We start from the raw sequence: 20,516 nt of genomic DNA on the forward strand, positions 1-20,516 counted from the left end.
GTTTCTTAGATTACTAAAACAGCACCCTGACCAATCTTCACTTTTAGTTTTGGCTCTCTATGATACATTCTTCACTATTCGTTCACGTCTGTCTCTGCTTAAAATTCTATAGTGATTTCTTATTGCCTTTTGAATTTTTTACCAGCTGATTCTGTCCTAAGGGTTCTCTGAGGTAGTTACCCAATAACCTTAAGAGGAGGAAGTATTGTTACCTTCATTTAACAAGCGAGATGATTTAGAAACACTTCCTATTAATAATTTGTCTAGGGTTGCCTTAGCTTGTGAGTGGCTAGCATACTTTGAACTGAAGTTTGCCATATCAAAGTCCCTTTTAACCACCCAGCCATGTGACTTCCTAGTCTAACCTCTGCTTACTAATACATCTCCCCGGCCCCAGCTCCCCGCCACACACACCATTCTGAGCTATTAGCAGTCCCTCCTTAAAAGACAAAATCATAACCTGTTGCCTGAGGGAATTCCCTGGTGGTCCAGTGGTTAGGACTCTGTACTTCAAGGGCAGGGGGGCATGGGTTCCATCCCTGGTTAGAGAACTAAGAATCTGCATGCCATGAGGTTCAGAAAAACAACAACAACAACTTACCAGAGCTTAAAGACAAATGTTTTCAAAGACGTATTTCTGACAGTTTTTTGGAACATGCCTAAAAAGATACAGAACATTTTAGCATCCCTAGAATGTAAGAAGGTAAAAGATTGAAATATAGGAAATCTTCAGGTAGTTTTCCATGTGTGGTTAGTTTTGAATTTCATAGCTGTTGAATTCCTCACATATAATAAAAGCATGAGACCTGGTTGTATAAGAGGAAGATTAGGCAAAGTGTGAACACACTTCATCTGAGCGATTAAAAATGCTAGTAACCTCCTAAAGTAGATGTTAGCCAGAACCTTGTGTTCATTTTTGCATCCAGGTGTATAAAGAATCTACCTGTGAACCCAAGTCATATAAGCTTCTGAGTAAGTTACAGATAAGGAAATGGGCTGCATGTATTCTTTAATATCAAATATTGTATCATCAAAAAAGTTAAATACTTCAGCTAATCTTGTCTAGATTAGCTGGACATTCCAGTTTTAGAACATTTCCATCACTCCAAAAAGATTCTTTGAGTGTTTTTAAACAGGTCTCATTTCCATCCCCCGTCCTGGGTAACCAACCAATAGCCCGCTCTCTTCTCTGTAGATTTGTTCTTTCTCAGCATTTGATATAAATGGAATCATTAAATACGTGGTCTTTTGAGTTTGGCTTCTTTCACCTAGGTTGTTTTTGTGAGGTATATCCATGTAGCAATGTCTGTCATTAGCTTGGTCCTTCCCTTCTTTTTTTCTTTTTTGCCTTTTCTTTTTTTCCCTTCTTGTTTTCTCCACCGTCCCCTCTCCCTTTTTTAATCTAAGTATAATCAAACAGTGTTAATCCTTTTGCGTCTGACCCATTTCACTTAGCATAATGCCTTCAAGGTTCATTCATCTAGTAGCATATATGAGAATTTCATTCCTTTTCAAGGCAGTAATATTCCATTGTATGTATGTTTATCACATTTTTGTTTTTTTATCCATCCATGGCCATTGGGTTGTTTCTGCCTTTTGGCTATTGTGTAATGCTGGTATAAACATTGTAAATATCTGTTCTAGGTCTTGATTTCAAATGTTTTGGGTATATACCTAGAAGTGGAATTGCTGGATCATAAGTAATCCTATATTTAACTTTTTGAGGAGCTGCCAAACTTTTCCACAGAGGCTGCACTATTTTACATTCCTATCACTAATGCAGAAGAGTTCCAGTTACTCCACATCCTCAGCAAAATGTACTGATTTTTTGAGAATAGCCATCTTAATGATATGAAGTGATATCTCATTCTGGTTTTGATTTGCATTTCTTAATGATTAGTGATGTTGAGCATCTTTTCATGTGCTTATTGGCCATGCTTGGGTATACCTTCTTTGGAAATAATGTCTATTCAAGTCCTTTGCCTATTTTTGGATTAAATTGTTTGTTGAGTTGTAGGAGTTCTTTATATATTCTAGATACTAAGTATTTATATCTTTTGCCACGTGTTTCCTCCTAGAAGTTTTGTAATTTTAGCTCTTATGTTTAGATCTTTGATCCATTTTCAGTTAATTTTTGCACGTGGTATAAGGTAAAGGGTTTAGCTTCATTATTTTGCATGGATATTCTATATTCCTGGCACTATTTGTTGAAAAGACTGTCCTTTCTCCCATTGAACTGTCTTGGCTTCTGTTCAGTTCAGTCGCTCAGTCATGTCTGACTCCTTGCAACCCCATGAATCGCAGCACACCAGGCCTCCCTGTCCATCACCAATTCCCGGAGTTCACTCAGACTTGGGTCCATCGAGTCCGTGATGCCGTCCAGCCATCTCATCCTCTGTCGTCCCCTTCTCCTCCTGCCCCCAACCCCTCCCAGCATCAGAGTCTTTTCCAGTGAGTCAACTCTTCATATGAGGTGGCCAAAGTACTGGAGTTTCAGCTTTAGCATCGTTCCTTCCAAAGAAATCCCAGGGCTGATCTCCTTCAGAATGGACTGGTTGGATCTCCTTGCAGTCCAAGGGACTCTCAAGAGTCTTCTCCAACACCACAGTTCAGACCCATCAATTCTTTGGCACTCAGCTTTCTTCACAGTCCAACTCTCAAATCCATACATGACCACTGGGAAAACCATAGCCTTGACTAGACGGACCTTAGTCGGCAAAGTAATGTCTCTGCTTTTGAATATGCTGTCTAGGTTGGTCATAACTTTCCTTCCAAGGAGTAAGCGTCTTTTAATTTCATGGCTGCAGTCACCATCTGCAGTGATTTTGGAGCCCGCCAAAATAAAGTCTGACACTGTTTCCATTGTTTCCCCGTCTATTTCCGATGAAGTTCCAGGCAAGAGTACTGGAGTGGGGTGCCATTGCCTTCTCCGAATGGATTGTTTCCAATTTTCAGCTAATTTGAATAATGGTGCCAAGAACATTTATGTGTAAGTTTTTGTGTGGCATACATTTTTGTTTCTCTTAAGTAGAAACCTAGAACTGGAATTACTGGGTCATGTGATAACTGCATGTGTAACTTTGTAAGAAGTGGTTTAACTGTATTCCTAAGTTTCTGTTGGGTTCTGTGTTCCCATCAGGAATGTGTGAGTTTTTCTCTTTAACCCTGCCAACACCAACACTTGATACAGTAGTAAGTCTTTTTAAATTTAACTGCTCTAGTAGACATTATGTAGAAGGCAATGGCACCCCACTCCAGTGCTCTTGCTGGGAAAATCCCATGGACAGAGGAGCCTAGTAGGCTGCAGTCCATGGGGACGCTAAGAGTCAGACACGACTGAGTGACTTCACTTTGACTTTTCACTTTCATGCATTGGAGAAGGAAATGGCAACCCACTCCAGTGTTCTTGCGTGGAGAATCCCAGGGATGGGGGAGCCTGGTGGGTTGCCGTCTATGGGGTCGCACAGAGTCGGACACAACTGAAGCAACTTAGCAGTGGACGTGAAGTGGCATCTCTTTGTGGGGTTAAATTATGTTTCCTAAATGACAGATGTTGAATGCTACCTACTGTTCCTCTGGCTTTAGCCTCCTGTCATTCCAATTCTCACTCCCCTTTTCCCCACCAAACTTAGTCTTAAGCTCTATCAAGACCTCACTCCCAGTAGTACTTCTTTGTTTTCCTTTGCTTCAGTTCCCTCTTCAGTCATTTTCCTTCCTAGTATTCTTAGCTTCTAGTCTTGGAGCAATTCTGCCGTTTATATACGCTGCTTTTAAACCTAAGCCACTGAATGCAACCAGAGAAAGTCACAAAATTTTTTGTTTTGATACCACTGTGAGTTTTTCTGTAGCTTTTTACTTGGATTTAGTTTCAAACTTACATAGAAGCTGCATGCACAGTACAAAAAGGTCCCATCCCCTCTTCAGAGATTCTCAGTTAATTGTTATGGTTTTTCCCATCTGCTTTATCATATTATCTCTCTCTCTCTCTCTTTCTGTGTAAAAATATAGGCATATATATGTTTTCTTTTCTGAGTCATTTGAGAGTAAAGCTGGAGATTTACCCTGGCTACATAGCTATTAAGTGATAAAGTGGGGAATTAAATTCAGATCTCTTTTTTTGGTCTCCTTTGTATCTGGCACATATTTGGTGCTCTGAGAATGCTTCTTGAATTGACCAATGACTACACCTTATCTGTTAGAAACTATATATATCTCGTCTCCTTTTGGGGTTTTAAAAGTATAGGTGCTTGGGCTTTGAAGCTGGATTCAGATCCTTACAAATAGCTGTGAAAAGAAGAGAATCGAAAAGCAAAGGAGAAAAGGAAAGATATAAGCATCTGAATGCAGAGTTCCAAAGAATAGCAAGAAGAGGTAAGAAAGCCTTCCTCAGCGAACAGTGCAAAGAAATAGAGGAAAACAACGGAATGGGAAAGACTAGAGATCTCTTCAAGAAAATTAGAGATACCAAGGGAACATTTCATGCAAAGATGGGCTTGATAAAGGACAGAAATGGTATGGACCTAACAGAAGCAGAAGATATTAAGAAGAGGTGGCAAGAATACACAGAAGAACTATACAAAAAAGATGTTCACGACCCGGATAATCTCAATCGTGTGATCACTCATCTAGAGCCAGACATCCTGGAATGTGAAGTCAAGTGGTCCTTAGAAAGCGTCAGTACAAACAAACCTAGTGGAGGTGATGGAATTCCAGTTGAGCTATTTCAAATCCTGAAAGATGCTGCTGTGAAAGTGCTGCACTCAATATGCCAGCAAATTTGGAAAACTCAGCAGCTGCCACAGGACTTGGAAAGGTCAGTTTTCATTCCAATCCCAAAGAAAGGAAATGCCAAAGAATGCTCAAACTACCGCACAATTGCACTCATCTCACATGCTAGTAAAGTAATGTCCAAAATTCTCCAAGCCAGGCTTCAGCAATACGTGAACCGTGAACTCCCTGATGTTCAAGCTGGTTTTAGAAAAGGCAGAGGAACCAGAGATCAAATTGCCAACATCTACTGGAACATGGAAAGAGCATGAGAGTTCCAGAAAAACATCTATTTCTGCTTTCTTGATTATGCCAAAGCCTTTGACTTTGTGGATCACAGTAAACTGTGGAAAACTCTGAAAGAGATGGGCATACCAGACCACCTGACCTGCCTCCTGAGAAACCTGTATGCAGGTCAGGAAGCAACAGTTAGAACTGGACATGGAACCACAGACTGGTTCCAAATAGGGAAAGGAGTATGTCAAGGCGGTATATTGTCACCTTGCTTATTTAACTTACATGCAGAGTACATCATGAGAATGCTGGGCTGGAAGAAACACAAGCTGGAATCAAGATTGCCGGGAGAAATATCAGTAACCTCAGATATGCAGATGACACCACCCTTATGGCAGAAAGTGAAGAGGTACTAAAAAGCCTCTTGATGAAAGTGAAAGAGGAGAGTGGAAAACGTTGGCTTAAAGCTCAACATTCAGAAAATGAAGATCATGGCATCTGGTCCCATCACTTCATGGGAAATAGATGGGGAAACAGTGGAAACAGTGTCAGACTTTATTTTTCTGGGCTCCAAAATCACTGCAGATGGTGACTGCAGCCATGAAATTAAAAGATGCTTACTCCTTGGAAGAAAAGTAAACGACCAACCTAGATAGCATATTCAAAAGCAGAGACATTACTTTGCCAACTAAGGTCGTCTTGTCAAGGCTATGGTTTTTCCAGTAGTCATGTATGGATGTGAGAGTTGGACTGTGAAGAAAGCTGAGTGCCAAAGAATTGATGGGTTTGAACTTGGTGTTGGAGAAGACTCTTGCGAGTCCCTTGGACTGCAAGGAGATCCAACCAGTCCATTCTGAAAGAGATTAGCCCTGGGATTTCTTTGGAAGGAATGATGCTAAAACTGAAACTCCAGTACTTTAGCCACCTCATATGAAGGGTTGACTCATTGGAGAAGACTCTGATGCTGGGAGGGGTTGGGGGCAGGAGAAGAAGGGGACGACCGAGGATGAGATGGCTGGATGGCATCACGGACTCGATGGACGTGAGTCTGAGTGAACTCCGGGAATTGGTGATGGACAGGGAGGCCTGGCGTGCTGCGATTCATGGGGTCGCAAAGAGTCAGACACGACTGAGCGACTGAACTGAACTGAACTAGCCGTTTGACCTGAGCAGATTCCATCATCTCTAAGCCTCAGTTCCCTCATTCCTGAAGTGGAGATGGTAATAGTCCTATTTGTAAGGGATATTATTGTGAAGATTGGGTGAGACATTGCAGGTAAAGAATTTATCATGGACTCTCTCATTTCTGTTCTTCTCTTGTCCTACTACTCTGTTTTAGCTACAAGCTTCTGGTTTCTCCTGGCACATGATCTTTTACTGGCAGAGTTGATGAGACATCTAAGTGAATTTCTAGACAATTAGCAAAGAGAGACCTTTTAGGAGAAAGGTCTGGGCTAGACTCATGTTTTGAAGACATTTGCGCAGAGCTGCTACTTAGAGATTTGAAACTTGAACTTTGTACATAAGGAGACAAATTGCAGGCGATGAGATACAGATCCAGGACCCACACAACTTTGGACATTTCAGTTTTCAAGTCTTTTTTTTATTGGCTTCTCAACTTGTGAAATATTTCAGAAATATCAACTTTTTGGCATCCATAAAATGCAGAGTCACATACCTGGAAGTAGTATAGAAATTTCAGGTAGTCTGATATTTCTGCCCATTTCCTGCACCCTTTTTTTTTTTTGAATAAAATATTCTATCTTGTTAGATCACATATCCTAGGTTTTGATTCAGAAGATAATGGTCATCAGAAGTGTGACCCCCATTTAACATGGAGGAGGAAGAGAAATCATCAAAGGAATTAATTCCAAAGTAAGATTTGATTAATGTTGTATAGTCTTTTTAGTCAGTAAGATGTCAGACACTATTTATTAGGTGGTTGATTTATCAGAGAAGATGGGTAAAGGGAGATGCACCTGAAATCAGAGGAGTGTAAATGAGGATGAGAGAAAATGTAGAAAAATCGCAAGAATCTGTGATGAATCTAGATGTTTAATTGCTGATTTGTATATAATTAAACTCCAAGCCATATTTTATCCTTTTAATGATTTGGATAATTTTCTCGGAATAATTATCCCTTTGAAGGAAATGGGTTGCCAGGACCTCTTGTCTGATTCCTTTAACAGAATGAGTTCCATGTAGATAAAAATTTTAATATTATTCTTTATGGTGCTATCTTCCTATGAAAATCAGGAGTAAAATATTCTAGAAAAATAGCACAGAACCTTGCTGATTTGTCACCAATTTCCTTGGTTTGGTTGTCTCTCATAAGGAACAGATTCTGGGACTTTTTCTGGTGGTTCAGTGGTTAGGACTCCCGCACTTGCACTGCAAAGGGCTAGGGTTCAGTCCCTGCCTGGTTAGGGAACTGAGATCATGCATGCTTTGTGGTACAGCCCAAAAGAAAGAAACGGTCCCAATTATAGGTATCTCTTAATACCTCACTCTTAACTGTGAGCGTTAGAATTTTACATTCTAGAAATTAAAATTTTACTGTCTGATAACAGTGAGGAAGCTTACCTCTCAAGACCAAATCAATTGCAGTGATTATTCAGTTGACACTTTGGGATGGAAGCTGTTTTATATTTTCAGTACCATAATTCTTAAAATGAGAGTGCTGCATAAGTTGAGGATGTGTGTTAATAAAGAGAGAACAATATCCTGGCTTGCTGCATGTGTTTGCTTGATTTCATATTTATGGTCCATCTTAAGAGGAAACAGGGGCTTCCCAGGTGGTGCTAGTGGTAAAGAACCTCCCTGTCAATGCCGGAGACATAAGTGACTCCGGTTTGATCCTTGGAGTGGTGGATTCCCTGGAGGAGGAAATGGCAAACCACTCCAGTAGTCCTGCTTGGAGAATCCCATGGACGAGGAGCCTGACAGGCTACGGTCCATGGAGTCGCAAAGAGTTGGATACAACTGAAGTGACGTAGCACAAAGACAAAACAAAAAAATGTATGAAATAAAAATGTATGAAAAAAATATGAATAACACAGAAACAAATATATTTCATACTAACCAGAAATCTTGCATGTAAAATGAGTCTAAAGTGGCTGTCAGTTTTTTTTTCTTTTTTAAGCTGAGGGGAAGGAAACTTGAGTGTTCATTAACAGGAAAAAGAATTATTTTGTATTGCAGGTAAAATATTTTTTTCATTACCTGTCATTTGTTAGACCTAGCTCCTTAAATAGTTAGAAGAGATAAAGAGGTATTAAGTAATGTTCAAAGTACATAGGTAGCAAGATAATTGTACCCCAGAGCTTCTGTAAGGTGTTAGCCACAGCTGAACATTTTTAAATGATCATAATCCCAGGAGGTCTAATTATTTCATAATTCACATTTGCTTAATTGGAATGTGTGTATTGAATGGACATTCCTTCTTTTCAAGGGAAACCTATATTGCACAGTTAGTTGGTTTTAGAAGTTTAGAAAAAGCAGGGAAAGAAACCACATTAACCACAGAAGTTATTCTCTGCAAAATACACCCACCTTGGAATAATACTGGCATAATGGCTTAATTTGTTCTATGAAATCAGACATTTGTATGCCTGTCGCATGTGTGTGCTAGGTCGCTTCATCCGTGTCCGACTCTTTGAGACTCTGTGGACTGTAGCCCACCAGGGCTCCTCTGTCCGTGGATTCTCCAAGCAACCGTGCTGGAGTGGGTTGCCGTTTCCTTGTCCAGGAGACCCTCGTGACCCAGGGGTTGAATGCACGGCTCCTGTGTCTCCCGCATTGCAGGTGGATCCTTTACAACTGAGCCGCTCACTGGGGAAGCCCCGCAGGTTGCATATGTTACCTTTTTTATTTAAAAGCAGAACAGAGAAAAGCTCATAAACTCCTTAGTTGTTGATGAGAAATAGACATGTTGAAGGACTTGTTTTGTCTCTTCCATTAGTACAGGAGGGTAACACTGACAGTATTCTCATGTGGTTTGTTTCTCACCCTCTGGAAAGGATTGAGGCAGAGTGTGATGCCAGAGTGCTTTTTTCTCTCCAAAATATTTGTTTTCTCATTGGGGTGCCTGTATCTTTTCGAATTAGTGTTTATATGTGTATATATCCTATATAGAGTGGAGTTGCTGGATCATAGGATAGTTCTATTTTTAGTTGTTTGAGAAACCACATGTCTTCCACAGTGGCTGCATCAATTTACATTCCCACCAACAGTGTATGTATGAGGGTTCCCTTTTCTCCACATCCTCTCCAGCATTTGTTATTTGTGTCCTTTTTGTTTGAAGATGGCCATTCCTGTTGACAGGTGTAAGGTGATAATCTCATTGTGCTTTTGATTTGTGTTTCCCTGGTGATTAGTTGTATTGAGCATTTTGTCGTGCGCCTGTTGGCCATCTGCATTTCCTCTTTGGAAAAATATGTATTCAAATCCTCTGCCCATTTTTTAATCTGGTTGCTTGTTTTTTTAATGTTGAGTCATATGAACTGTTTATATTATTTGCAAATATTTTCTCCCATTCAGTGCTCTGTCTTTTCATTTGGTCAATGGTTATTTTTCCTTTGCTATCCGTAAAAGCTTTTAAATTGAATTAGGTCCCGTTTGTTTATTTTCGCTTTTATTTCCTTGGTCTTAGGGGATGGATTAAAAAAGAATTGCTAAAATTTAGGTCAGAGAGTGTTCTGACTATGAGGAAAACTCAAAACTTTTTAAACTTGCTTATCTCTTGAAATTTTGAATCATACTTTCCTTGGTCTTGGGTTTTCCTGGTCACTCAGAGGTAGAGGATCCACCTGCCAATGCAAGAGATGCAGCTTCAATCCCTGAGTCAGGAAGATCCTCTGAAGAAGAAAATGGCAACCCACTCCAGTATTCCTTCCTGGAAAGTACCATGGACAGAGGGGCCTGGTGGGCTGCAGTCCATGGAGTTACAGAGTCGGACACAGCATAGCAACTAAACAACAAAAACAACAACAAATCCTTGGTTTTTGCTTCTATATGACTTAAAGCCAGGTTCTTGGGACTTTTAACTTTGCTGGCAGTATTTTGAGGCTAATATTGAAACTAGTTGGAATTCATCCAGCAGATTTGAGACAAATAAGGAGCTGTTATAGGGCCCATTGTTGATGAAGTAGATACAATTTCAGCTGAATGCTAAATGGCTTCAAAGAGTATGGTGCCTAGCAGTTTATTTTGTGTTTTATAACTGTGCATAGAAACAGAAGAGGAAAGTCTGATCTTGGAATGGCATGTATCCTAGTAGGAACTTAAAATTATCAAAATGATCTCTATGTATTATTGAAACAAGATCCAATGCAGATTCGTGTGTTGACTTAAGTAGTTTTAAAGTTAATATGCTGCTTTTTTTCTTAATTTAGGGAGACTTGAAAATTACTGGTGGTTTTTTCAGCTTTTGAAGTAGTGAAAAAATACACGTAGGATATTTTAATGGTGTGGGAAAGGGACTACTTTGATTTTACTTGAAAGGGAAAGTTGCTCAGTCATGTCCGACTTTTTGCAACCCCATGGACTAATACATAATACAGTCCATGGGGTTCTCCAGGCCAGAATACCGGAGTGGATAGCCTTTCCCTTCTCCAGGGGATCTTCCCAATGCAGGGATCGAACCCACGTCTCCTGCATTGCAGGCAGATTCTTTACCACCTGAGCCACAAGGGAAGCCCTTCATTTTACTTATGTATAGTAGTAATATCTTTGTTAAATGACCTGTCAGTTCGGTTCAGTCGTGTCTGACTCTTTGCGATCCCGTGAATTGCAGCATGCCAGGCCTCCCTGTCCATCAGCAACTCCCGGAGTTCACTCAAACTCATGTCCATCGAGTCCGTGATGCCATCCAGCCATCTCATCCTCTGTTGTCCCCTTCTCTTCCTGCCCCCAATCCCTCCCAGCATCCGAGTCTTTTCCAATGAGTCAGCTCTTCGCATGAGGTGGCCAAAGTATTGGAGTTACAGCGTTAGCATCATTCCTTTAGAATGGACTGGTTGGATCTCCTTGCAGTCCAAGGGACTCGCAAGAGTCTTCTCCCAACACCACAGTTCAAAACCATCAATTTTTCGGCCCTCAGCTTTCTTCACAGTCCAACTCTCACATCCATACATGACTACTGGAAAAACCATAGCCTTGACTAGATGGACCTTTGTTGGCAAAGTAATGTCTCTGCTTTTGAATATGCTGTCTAGGTTGGTCATAACTTTCCTTCCAAGGAGTTAAGTGTCTTTTAATTTCATGGCTGCAGTCACCATCTGCAGTGATTTTGGAGCCCAGAAAAAAAGTCTGACACTGTTTTCCACTGTTTCCCCATCTATCTGCCATGAAGTGATGGGACCAGATGCCATGATCTTCATTTTCTGAATGTTGAGCTTTAAGCCAATTTTTTCACTCTCCTCTTTCACTTTCATCAAGAGACTCCTTAGTTCCTCCTCACTTTCTGCCATAAGGGTGGTGTCATCTGTATATCTGAGGTTACTGATATTTCTCCCGGCAGTCTTGGTTCCAGCTTGTGTTTCTTCCAGCCCAGCGTTTCTCATGATGTACTCTGCGTATAAGTTAAATAAGCAAGGTGACAATATACAGCCTTGACGTACTCTTTTCCCTATTTGGAACCAGTCTGCTGTTCCATGTCCAGTTCTAACTGTTGCTTCCTGACCTGCATACAGGTTTCTCAAGAGGCAGGTCAGGTGGTCTGGTATGTCCATCTCTTTCAGAATTTTCCACAGTTTATTGTGATCCACACAGTCAAAGGCTTTGGCATAGTCAATAAAGCAGAAATAGATGTTTTGCTGGAACTCTCTTGCTTTTTCCATGATCCAGCAGATGTTGGCAATTTGATCTCTGGTTCCTCTGCCTTTTCTAAAACCAGCTTGAACATCAGGGAGTTCATGGTTCACATACTGTTGAAGCTTGGCTTGGAGAATTTTGGACATTACTTTTACTAGCATGTGAGATGAGTGCAATTGTGCGGTAGTTTGAGCATTCTTTGGCATTGCCTTTCTTTGGGATTGGAATGAAAATTGACCTTTTCTAGTCCTGTGGCCACTGCTGAGTTTTCCAAATTTGCTGGCATATTGAGTGCAGCACTTTCACAGCAGCATCTTTCAGGATTTGAAATAGCTCAACTGGAATTCCATCACCTCCACTAGGTTTGTTTGTACTGACGCTTTCTAAGGACCACTTGACTTCACATTCCAGGATGTCTGGCTCTAGATGAGTGATCACACGATCGAGATTATCCGGGTCGTGAACATCTTTTTTGTATAGTTCTTCTGTGTATTCTTGCCACCTCTTCTTAATATCTTCTGCTTCTGTTAGGTCCATACCATTTCTGTCCTTTATCAAGCCCATCTTTGCATGAAATGTTCCCTTGGTATCTCTAATTTTCTTGAAGAGATCTCTAGTCTTTCCCATTCCGTTGTTTTCCTCTATTTCTTTGCACTGTTCGCTGAGGAAGGCTTTCTTACCTCTTCTTGCTATTCTTTGGAACTCTGCATTCAGATGCTTATATCTTTCCTTTTCTCCTTTGCTTTTCGATTCTCTTCTTTTCACAGCTATTTGTGAGGCCTCTCCAGGCAGCCGTTTTGGTTTTTTGCATTTCTTTTCCATGGGAATGGTCTTGATCCCTGTCTCCTGTACAATGTCACGAACCTCCATCCATAGTTCATCAGTCACTCTATTAGATCTAGTCCCTTAAATCTATTTCTTACTTCCACTATGAGTTACATTAAATTCTTGAAAAGAATATTATACAAACTAGAAAGTTTTAAACACAGACTTGTCATCTGGCATACTATTTTTGGATTGTCATAGATTAATCTGCTGGTTGTTTAATGGCTTGGAAAGGGGAAAGGAACTAATTTAAACTGGATTAGTGTGTTCTACACTGTTAAAGCATTCCCAGATTCTAAAAATTAAAGATGGAGATACTGGTAATTTGATTTTCACATGGGTGATTGGATTTCATATAATTGATATATAAGGGTTCAGGGCTTGTTTTTGTGATGTGGGTAAATGCAAGTCAAGTGTTAATCCATTATATAAATATTTGAGTGCCTGGAACAGCTGTTCTATGTAGATGTGCCAAATACTAGAAATAACAGAGGTTAGCAAGACTGATGGCTCCTAAAATATATCATTACCAAAATATAGTGGGCTGAATTACATGGTCTAACTTTGACCACAAAAGTGACTTGTGTATTAACATGTCTTGGAGTCTTTTTTCATTTCTTTCTATAGCACTCCCTTTCTCTTCAAAGTTGGGACCTGTATAGTACAGAAGAGCTAAGGAAAATATGGCAAATACAGATAAAGGTTCATGATTTGCCATGTCCTGTATTAGGGGTTTGCTGGAAATTCATATGAAGACCATGTTGATCTGACTTAGTAAAGCCTCTGAAGTGAGCTGCATTTTCTGACTCACATGTGTATGTGTTACAGTCTCCTTGGCAGTGTAGGTTAAGAGTTGATTTAGAAGCAGGTAGGAAAATTTGCTCCCTGTCCTCCAAAATACATACATAGGTATACATACAGGTGCCCATGTGCATGTCCCATATTTGAGCTAGAGATTTTAGGTTTAAAATTGGATTAAATTTTTAGATTTGAGTTGGTCATATTTCATTCACAGTATGAGTTGTTCTGATCCTTTTATTATAACAGTGTTTACCTGCAGCATTTAGGGAATTGGAGTTTTGAATTTAGATCAGAGGAAAAGTTTGTAGAGCTAGCAGATAGGTTTGGTAGGGGAGAGTATTTGACACATGCTACCTGAGAAAAAGGGAGAGAAGGCAGGGTTTGGGATAAAATAATTTTGCCTGTTTTATAGTTGGGTAGAATCCATACTAGAAGGGTTAGATCCCTGGGTGGGGAAAATCCCCTGGAGAAGGAAATGGCTACCCATTCCAGTATTCTCACCTGGGAAATCCCATGGACAGAGGAGCATGGTGCTCTGCAGTCCCTGAGGTCACAGAGAGTCAGGCACAACTTAGCAACTAAACAACAACAGTTCTACAAGTGCCTATTCAAATGCCTTTTTTTAGACAAGGTAGTGTTTGGTGCTATATCAAAGATTAATCTGATACAGAGCTTGCCTGAAAGAAGGCCACGGTTCAGTAACAGTGCTCCTGACTTGGAATTAGCTTAAGTACCAGTGAATATTCTACCAGTTAGGTTGCTCATACCTGACAGAGTGTGTATCCAGATTAGTACAGGAGACTAAAATTCATCCCTTCTTCTTTGTGCTGGCCCTTCAGTTTTCCCTCCAGTTCCTGCCTTTGTCTCTTTTAGGCTGTGAGCGAGGTGATGTGTTTTTCTGTTCCTTTTTGAGATGAACTGTTTGTGAGATTTCCCGCTAGAGAGACTACTGTTCTGGGCCTCCTGACAAGTAAAACAAAAATGGAGTATGGGGGTAGGATGCAAATAATGATTGTATAGTCAAAGCTGTGCTCTTCATAGCTCTTGCCGTCTTACAGAGACTGACTCTTAGTTAGTAAAAGACAATTGAAGACGAGTTAAAGTGAGGGAGAGTGTGTTACACCATTGGAGAGGAACGAGAACATGAAATCAGTGAAGTGGTATGTTACTGTCAGGATTTTCTTCTTTCTTGCCTATGTTCCTTTATTTTCTCTTTTTTTTTTCTTGCCCCTTTCCTTTTTTCCTCCCTCTCTTATTTTGTGGATTTAGACCACTGAAATGTTGTATATTATCCATTTACACCTTGGCCTCAGTGATTAACATTCTCTTGTCTTTTCCAGGTGCTCTGCAGTCATTGTGGCGTTGTCTGCTTATTGTGCACAGTGCAGGATTTGCTTGGGTGGGACGTTTGTTTTATTAACGGTATTTCCCTTGTAGGTTACTGGTCACTGATTATCTCTTGGCTTTGGTAATGCTTTGCTACTTGGCATACCCAGAAATTAACTTAATTTGGAGTTTTTAGCAAGGACACACCCACTACTGCATATCCAGCTGAAGAATAGCTGTGCTTTCTTGGAGAAGTTTGTCTCTTTAACTGCATAGAGTAACAGGGTTGAGAAGAGGCAGACATTCACTTAATCTTCAGCTCTCACATCGATATTTTAAATGAGAGCACTGCTTCTTATAATTGATTAAAATGGATAGTCACAAATCAGCTTAGACTGCTGTTGGGTTGGATTTGAGGGTGCAGAGATGGCTATAGGAAATGATGCTTCTCTTGTTGTTCGGTATCTGGTTGAACTCCTTGAGAACATCAGGTCCAAATCTTTATTTTTCTCAGGTTTAATTTTGAAATTATAGAAAATTGCAGTAATAATACAAATAGTTCCCATCTATCCCCTGGCAAGATTCACTCATTGTTAACATTTTGCTACATTTGGGCTATCATTTTATTTTTTTCTGAACTTTTTGAGAAGTTGCATGCATCCTGTCCCTTTACCATGTAGTACTGAAAGACATAAATTATCTAAGAACAGCATTCTTATAGTTTCAAGGACATTCCAGTTATCAAGGAAATTGATAGGGTACTCTTCTCTAACATACAGCCCACATTCAGATTTCTCTAGTTTCCTCAGTAACGTTCTTTAATAATTTTTTTCCAGTCTAGGATCCAATCTTCAATCATTTATTGACTTGTCATGTCTCTAGTTTCCTTTAATCAGAACCCTATCCTTAGCCTTTCTTTGTCTTTTGTGACACTTACACTTCTGAAGAGTGACAGACCGTTGATTTACAGAATCTCCCTCGATTGGGGTCTGTCTGATGTGTCCTTGTGATTGAATGTAGGAGGTGAGCAGGAATCCTGCGTTACTGCGTGTGATTCTCAGGTCCTCTCATCAGGAATATGTTCCCTTGTACTCTTTGCAGTAATACCAGCTTTGATCTTCCCATTAGTGTGGGAAAGTTACTGTTTTCCTTTCTCCAGTAAGCAATTTCTGGGGAGATACTTTGAGATTTAATATATGCTCTTCATCATCAAACTTTCATTCTCAAAAAATTTAACGTTCTTTGGCAGTTTTGCCAGAATCTATTGTTAGTATGGTGGTTGAAGTTCAAATCTTTGATTTCACAAACCCAGTAGTATAGGAGGGAGTCTGTTCCAGCTGTTGGGTTCCTTGGCTTTATAAAGTATTTTGTGTTGAACTGGATTTTCTCTTCTGAGATTTTGACACATTATTTCAAATTTTGTACTTTTATGCCACTTGTGAGATAAGCCCGCTGTTTTCTTCTTTGTAACAGCCGCTCAGAATGCATTCCACTTTTGTCTTTTCTCTCAGTTACTATGCCCATTTCTAACAGTTGTTTCTTGTGAGAGAGAGCTTTCCTGAATTTATAACCGTACTCTTGGTTTCCTGCTGACATTCATAGATCTAGCACCAAATCCAGGTACCAGTTCCAGATACGATTTATATCAGTTCCAGATATGGTTTATATCACTTCCAGATACGGTTTATTCAACACAGTAAATTGCTGTTGCTTATACTCTAGCTTGAGCACGAGGCTTTGGAGTCAGATAAATCTGGAGTCAAGTCCTGTCTCTGCCACTTAATAGCTCTGTCCTCTTCAGCAAGTTCATAACGTCTCTGATCTTCAGTTCCATAATCTGAAAAGAGTTGGTAATAATTGCACCTACCTTTTAGGGGGGAATGAGGATTAAGTGTGCATGTAAAATTATGAGAATGGTGTCTGTTGCACTGTAATCACTCATCAAATGTTTATTGTTATTATATAGAAAGGATGCTTTTATTTTTACACCCAAGATTGGTGCAGTTTATTTTTAGCTGTTGTTTTTTATTGTAGGCTCATTTAAATCTGTGGTGAAAATGAGAAAGTTTTAATAAGTGCTACTGAAGCACAGTTAGACTCTTGAATAAATATTTTAACTTATGTGAATATTATTCTATCAGTGACAACTTTGATAAAGTTTAGAGTCATTTCTTAAATTATTTATATGTCCATTATAAGTAGATTATAAAGAAACAAACATTTGAGTTACTTTGACTGAATCCTAAAACCTTTAGCCTTTTCGTGCATAGCAAATGCACAGTTTTTCAGCATTAAATAATATTTTAAAAATTAGCCAGTGAATTTTGAATGTTTGTATGCTATTTCTTACGGCATTTTAAAACCATGTTGTTAATATAAATAGTAAATTTACTTTGTGAAATCCTAAAACTTTTCTTAAAATTTACTATGGAAACTGAGTTTATTAACACACACATATTGGGGGAACATAGTTATCCAGGTATTTTAGGACATATTGATTGAACGCAATTTTATTTTCCAGATAAGCTATCTAGAACACTTGGAGAACCTGTTTCAATAATGATACTATAGGAATTTGAGTCTGTGGGGAAATGTGCTGTAACCCTTCATTGTAATGTTAGAAGTATAGCTCCTCTTTCTGTTACAACAGAACCAAGAGTCTTATTCTCCTTAGTCAGAGGGTCCCCAGGAATATTCTTGGTACACTCAGGGTACCCCATTGACTGTCTCTTTATAAAAAAAGTTCTTTCATTGGTGGCTATTTATGCTAAAGAAATAAGGTAAACTTTAGGAAAAAAAGAAAGGCCTAGTTTTGCTTACTTTGGGTATAAATGATTATAAAAGGTAGAAAAATCTATATGTTACAGTTACATATTGTTCTGTTACATACATTGGTGTCAGATACCAAGTGAGATGTTATTCTTAATTTTACGTTGCAACCCTTTTTATGTAGCTGTAAGAGTGAAAACACCTCTTAAACTTTTAGACAATTAAAGTGTGCATAGTTAATTTGAACTGTCTCAACTCTCTTTGATGTTAAATGTGTTACAGGAATGAATCTGAAGTCTGCTGTTTTCTTGCATAAAACTCAAACTTTAAGTAGCTGCTTATGAGGATAGGGAAGGGAGGAAGCTAATGTCTGTCTCAAGATACAGGACAGCTGTTTGCTCATCAACCTCAACTGTGTGAGTAGACTTAAGCCTGTAACACTGTGTACTTAGGCATAATAATAACTTACAGTTTTTAAATCTAAAGTACTTAAAGATACACTTAAGTCAGCATGATGAGGTATTTTTTAGGGTCTGTTTTTTTCTGGTGGGTAGAATGTTGAGGGTGGAGTGGGTGATAGGTTTTTATTTATAAAGTGTTTCTGAGAATAAAACTTAACAACCAAGTATCATTAGTGACCATGCATCTTTTTTCATTATTCTATTGTTGTGAAGCAAAAGAAGAAAATTCTGTAGATCACTCTATTTTATAGTTGATTTCGTCTTTTAAAAAGTAATATTTTAATCAATCATAAAATGTATTTTGAAAGTACGTTAGATACTAATATAGAAAATAGCTCTTGGAAATAATTTAATAATTTATTAAATTATAATTAATAATTTTTATAATAGTTGTGTTTATTCAGAGAGAGTATGTACTTCAAAATAAAGGAACTGTAGTTTACTGAATGCAGTTAGAAGTCTTTTACACTTGCCAACTTTGTTTTTAAAAGTGCCTTAATATAAATACCTGTGGAAAGAAGATTCTCCTTTTTCTCTTACTAAAAGCTATCACCTTAAGAAATATTTTGGGATAGAGGGGTCTGATTTTTTTTTCTACTTTCTTTTTTGTTTTTGTTTTGGGTTTTTTCCTCCTCCTCCATGGATTTAGGAGTAAGACTCTTAATTGAATGTTTCCCGCAGTAGAGAAATGCATGGTTTTATAGAAAAGATAATTAAAATATAAGACATTACCATGAGCAGTGTGATGAATGTGTAGGTTAAGATTCATCAAATCTTATTAACTATTTAGGGAAGTATGAAATAAAAGAAATGCTGTTTGCAGTAAGATGAGCTTACTTTCTCTTTCACATCAGAATGTGTTGACTGAAGGAAAATAAAAATTGACTGATTTTAGAATCAGTGAGTGAGGAGGCTCTTAGAAAGCATAATGAAGAACATGTAGTGAATATGGATATTCTTATGAAAGTAGTCAAAGAGTGCATGCCAGAAATGAGAGGAATATGGGTGCATTCAAAAGCAGTTAAAAAACTTCAAGTTTCAGTCTGGTCGATTTTTTTTCTTTTCTGGGCTGGTCAGTAAATGGGCAGTACTGTATGAATCCCCAGGGGTTACCTTAGTACTAATTGTTCAGTAGCTCTAAAGAAATCATGTTTAATGATGACAAGTCTCACTTTAGTGAGGTTTTAAGGTCTATAATATGATGTTTAACTCCAGTTTACAGTCATTTGGTATTTCCCCCATAAAGGATGAGTTTAATTTGGTACTATTTTGTGCAGTACTCTAGCACTCTATGCCCTTCTCTTTAATTAGTGTTTCTTTATTGTTGAATAAAGAAAATGTAGGTGAAGGAAGCCTTTAGTACATATTTTTTTATTGAAGGATAATTGCTTTACAGAATTTTGTTGTTTTCTGTCAGACTTCAACATGAATCAGCCATAGGCAAAAGTTTGATTTTTAAAGATGAAATTAGGCAGAAAGGACATGCAGTAGGAAATGAGAAGCTTGTATATAACTGTGGAGGGTTTGGGGGAAACTATGCCAGTAGATTGGTCCTGTTTCCATTTCTCTTTCTGTCGCTCTCAGATGATTCTTTGTGTCTGTGTTATTCTGCTGAGCAGGTAGAGCAGAGTGCTGAGAAGCTAATTAAGTTTCCTGGGCTAGGAAGTGTTTGCAGGAGAGTGTGAGCACCATTTGTAAACTCTGCTTTTGCTCTGTCCCTGGCCTGCCGCACCCTTAGCATACGACATAGGCTTCTTGTTGATCTTGCACTCACGTCTGTGACAGAGTTTTGCCTAGATCATATGCACATTTTAACTTCTTATGTTGTTGTGTCTTGCAATATTCAGTAGCATGGAGTTCCTGAGTTACACTGAAAGCCATGTAACGTGCATGGTTAAGGGCCCAGGGTGTACAGTCTGGCTGCCTGATTCAGATCCTAACGTGATAGTGAACAAATGACTTAAACCTTTCTGTGACTCACTTTTCTAATCTGTAGAATAGATACAGTAATAATTTGTTACCTGATATGGGGTATTGTGAGGTTTAAGTGAGTCATTGATTTTATTATTAATCTTTTGTTTCTTCTTTGAGAAGACTAATAGTAAATGGCCTATTCCAAGTCCTTAAAGTAATCAATTGTAAGGCTTTAGGATCTAGAATTGGAAACTCAAAAAGGAGGGTATTTTCAGTTGGGTATCATGGAAGATCTCTCTTGACCAGTAGCATAGAGAACCTTACTCTCTTGCCTTCTGTTCTCATTCTGCTGTATTAGCTAGCCAGGTTTCAGTTTTCAGTAGACATATGTGGCTAAGTGTATTGGACAGTGAGCGCTCTTCTAGATGGTTGGATTTGAATCTGTAATGTATTTACTTTAAACATGGCATGTCAGCCGTATTTGTCTAGAACATGAAAGATTGGTCTTGGCTTTAGATGTAACTCCACACAAGAGGAAGAAAGGAAGGAAAAATACTTACTGAAGAATATTGGTTAAAGTTAGGGATATTTTCTCTGAGTGTTAGG

At 38.9% G+C, this 20,516-nt stretch overlaps 1 protein-coding gene across 2 annotated transcripts in view; it reads left to right on the forward strand.

The window, feature by feature from the left end:
• Positions 1–20,516, forward strand: part of ZFAND6 (zinc finger AN1-type containing 6) — a 55,990-nt gene that overhangs the window by 14,554 nt on the left and 20,920 nt on the right. Inside the window, exon 2 of one of the 2 annotated variants that reach the window (XM_068991008.1) lies at positions 17,818–17,951. The exons of the other annotated variant lie outside the window; for it this stretch is intronic. The gene's annotated coding sequence lies outside the window, so the exon portion shown is untranslated. The remainder of the gene's footprint in view (positions 1–17,817; positions 17,952–20,516) is intronic. 2 annotated transcript variants of the gene reach the window in all.

The sequence above is a fragment of the Capricornis sumatraensis genome, chromosome 19, assembly GCF_032405125.1.
Source record: "Capricornis sumatraensis isolate serow.1 chromosome 19, serow.2, whole genome shotgun sequence".
Classification (NCBI taxonomy): Eukaryota; Metazoa; Chordata; class Mammalia; order Artiodactyla; family Bovidae; genus Capricornis; species Capricornis sumatraensis.